The sequence below is a fragment of the Priapulus caudatus genome, unplaced genomic scaffold (genome assembly GCF_000485595.1).
Source record: "Priapulus caudatus unplaced genomic scaffold, Priapulus_caudatus-5.0.1 Scaffold41, whole genome shotgun sequence".
In the NCBI taxonomy this organism is placed as follows: domain Eukaryota; kingdom Metazoa; phylum Priapulida; class Priapulimorpha; order Priapulimorphida; family Priapulidae; genus Priapulus; species Priapulus caudatus.
This window is the reverse complement of record NW_014577102.1, coordinates 572,895-576,877: the sequence shown is the minus strand read 5'-3', so window position 1 is coordinate 576,877 and position 3,983 is coordinate 572,895. Positions and strand designations below refer to the sequence as shown.

Sequence of the window (3,983 nt, the reverse complement as noted above, 5' to 3'; positions counted from 1 at the left end):
GCCGCACACGTGAGTAAAATGACGCATGAGTCAAATTATTCAACGAAAATCCGCCGCACACGTGAGTAAAATGACGCATGAGTCAAATTACTCAATGAAAATCCGCCGTACACGTGAGTAAAATGACGCATGCGTCAAATTACTCAATGAAAATCCGCCGCACACGTGATTAAAATGACTCATGCGTCATTTTACTTGAGTAAAATAACTCAGGTGTGCGCCGGGCATTAGGCTTCCCCAAGACGCTCATGAGACGCTGTTGCGTCTCATAGTCGTCATTTGATGATTCAATTTTGGAGCAAAGTTGATGTTTTAATGTTAAGACAATGTTGATGTTTCAATTTTAAAACAATGTTGATGTTTCAATTTTGAAACAATGTTGATGTTTCAATTTTAAAACAATGTTGATGTTTCAATTTTAAAACAATGTTGATGTTTCAATTTTGAAACAATGTTGATGTTTCAATTTTAAAACAATGTTGACATTTCAATCTTTATTCAGTTTGCAAATTCAGTCTTTTTTTCCGCGTCATCTCAACGCGTATTTCCGGCGTTGTTTCAACATTGTTTCAACCACATTTTCTCGCTGAGCAGTGACGAGAGAAGGACAGATACGAAGAGAAAAGAAGGAGAATACTAGTACGCATAATGTAGAGGAAGGAAAGGAACAGGGAAGGGCGGCGAAGAGCAGTGAATGCGAATAGGAAGGAAACTGATGAGGAAAGAAGCTGATACGCAAGGAAAGTGAAAACTTTTGTGAAGCAAAGTGAAAAGTAAGGACATGAGGAAAAACAAAGTACAAGAATCGCAAACAACCGCGCAATGCGGAGATATGCCTTCGTTCGTTCATTAAGTCGTTCGTGACGACAGCGACGTAGATACCAGATGGCAGATCGGTGAGAAGTAGTATCTAAACTCTAACTATAGTCATGCAACAGCTACATTACTGAGTGGATAAAGCGGCTGTTCGCTTAAGTGGCGCGCGATATTTCGCGCCTGCGTGGCCGTTTAGTTGAAATGCCCCCGCTGCATGCGAGTTTTTAAATCGTAGGATGGCGACTGAAAATTGATAAATTATTCGTGCTTTAATACCCTGCCCCTAACCCTAACCCTAATCCTAACCCTAACCCTAGCCCTAACCCTAACACTAATCAGTCTCCATCCTACGTCACTATCAGTTACCGTCCTATCCTTCAGTCGCCATCCTACGATTTAAAAACTCGCACGCCGCATATAGTTGTGCAAAAGACAACTTATTGATCGGGACGATGTGGAAGCTATTTCGACGAGTTTTTGAGCTTGTGTGCAGGACTGCATTTGCGAAAGCGCCTGTACTATGTACTCCGAGTGCTGCGCCAGGGCATACGCATGCTATAACTTACGTGTATATATAGAGCGGTTTTAACTCGATCTCCTCGCCTTCATATACGAATTCGCGTAGTTATTCAATCAATAGACAAACGTAGACCTTGCTTGCAATTGCTACTCTATCGTCATTACATGAAAGCGTCATCATTTTACATACCTAGATTGTTCGGCTCGTGGGTACATTTTATCAGGAGTGAATAATAATAGAATTATCTATTATCTAGAATTATTATTATCTAGAATTGTCTATTATTATTCACTTCTGATTTTATCAACTAACCTGAAGTTGTTGTTATAGTTCATTATCTTATGAATTAAACATTAACTAATTACCTCCAGTGGTGAGCTTTCGGCGGATAACGATGTGAAACCAACGATGTCGCTAAAATATATCGTTACGCTTTCAAAAGCTTCCGGTTTGACGGTTTTGCCTTGGACCAACTGCCGTGCCACGCTCCTGTACGAAATTGTTCACACAATTCTATGCTTACCGACCGCTGTCGTTTAGTTACAAAATAAATTATATATAATTATTGCACTTAGTAGCAAATTTTGAAGATAGATGTAGCTATTTATAATTACTCATTGGTATCAACACAAGAGGAAACATGTAACGCTTTCAAGTTTGGCGGTATAAGCCCGCGGTGAGTAATACAAAGTATTATAAGATGCTAAATGCAGATGACGGAAATCCGTCATTAAACATGTGTGATGTAAAGTATTTACATAAAGGTAAAATGAAACGTAATTTAATTCATTCTTTCAGCCAATTAGAGTGATGGCTTGATCTAAAATAAATTGCTTTAATAAAATCGACTGAAATTCCAAACGATCTATGAGTGAGTTGACTGTAAATAGCATGCAGAATCGAATGTCACTAGAATGTCAGTTCTTCTATTAATTACACCGATGAAACTTCAGCGCAACTCTTCATACTGATTTGGCGGCATTTTTTGTTTGAAGTGAATTGATCGCGGTAAAAATGTATGTATACTGCTGTTACACTGTATCACGATAAAACTTAAATAATAGGCGCGTTCACACACAAGAAAAAACCGCGCTGCTCAGCCCGCTAATAGCGGCGATAATAGAGCGCTAATTGTGTCGTTGTTCACACAGGCGAATATCTCGCTAATCGCCGCGGTGCAAATATCACGCCGCGGTGCAAATAAGCGAGCTAATTCCAAATTAGCCCAGTCGGAAGTGGTCTTAGGAGCGCGCTATTTGGAGCGCGATTTAGTGAGCTAATTGCGTTCACACTTGTAAAAAGCTCAGTTTTTCGAGCGAGCTACAAAAACCGGGTTTTGCAGCCCGCTAATTCGCGCCAGTGTGAACGCACCTACTAGCTCGAAAAACTGAGCTTTTTACAAGTGTGAACGCAATTAGCTCACTAAATCGCGCTCCAAATAGCCCGCTCCTAAGACCACTTCTGACTGGGCTAATTTGGAATCAGCTCGCTTATTTGCACCGCGGCGTGATATTTGCACCGCGGCGATTAGCGAGATATTCGCCTGTGTGAACAACGACACAAATAGCTCACTATTATCTCCGATATTAGCGGGCTGAGCAGCGCGGTTTTTCTTGTGTGTGAACGCGCCTAATAAATAATATTAAAAACAAGCTCTTTGTCGAGCCGCACCTCGGCAATATTTCGTAGAGTAATTCTTCCGATTTTCGTTTCTCGTCGAGAAAAGCTCGTGTTCTCTCTTCGACGAGAGATTCGAGGTTGGTAGCGTACTGCTCCATCCTGGTAAGAAGGTGGTCGACCAAATTCGCACCGAGTTTCTGAAATCTTAAAAATGAAGCACACATACGCGAAAAGTTAGTTGATACGATACATGCAATGCAATCGATTATCGATTATCGATTCGCACCGCGTTTCTGAAATATTACAAATGAAGCGCACACACGACACGTTAACACATATAACGCAATGATGACGATAAGACAATATAATTCAATAAGACACGATACATGTAACGCAATTAGGAGTGTCACAATAGAGATCGTTAATAATAATATAATCAATCGTTAAATATAATAGTGTGCGTGCGTGCGTGTGTGCGTGCGTGCGTGCGTGCGTGCGTGCGTGTGTGTGTGTGCGCGTGTGCGTGTGACAGGATGCTCTACGGGCGGGGTGGTGATGTGCATACGCGGGTATGTGTCGAAGGGAGACCCTCATGCTAGTGAACGTCGGCCGCATAGCTGGGTTGTCATGCCAACACGTCGTCATCAGGTGGTAGCACTGTACGTCCTGCTGCACATCCGGTCTGAGTGGCTCACCGCACGGGTTCTTGAGTCTGGCAATTATATCTAAGTGCGGAAACCAAATCGAAGTGGGCAAGAGGGCGCAATGTTTCGGTCAAGATGGATATTTTTTTGATATCAATATCACCTGATTCAGTGCGCGTGCATAAATTAGCAAGTATAACCATATGTCGTAGGTACCAATGCGTTTCTAATCGATACGCCTTCAATCGATATGTTTTCAATCGATATGTCATCAATAGATATGTTTTTAATCAATATTATTTCAATCGATATGTCTTCAATCGATATATCTCCAATCGGTATGTTTTTAATCGATATGTTTTCAATCGTTACGTATTCAATCG

General features: G+C 41.3%; 1 long non-coding RNA gene across 1 annotated transcript; it reads right to left on the bottom strand.

Annotated features, from left to right (window-relative positions):
- Nucleotides 1–1,740: 1,740 nt before the first annotated feature.
- Nucleotides 1,741–3,622, bottom strand: LOC106820279. The gene is made up of 3 exons (XR_001395608.1): nucleotides 3,522–3,622; nucleotides 3,008–3,160; nucleotides 1,741–1,825 (listed from the first exon to the last, which is right to left on the bottom strand). It is a non-coding gene; the product is annotated as an uncharacterized LOC106820279 (long non-coding RNA).
- Between the last annotated feature and the right edge of the window lie 361 nt (nucleotides 3,623–3,983).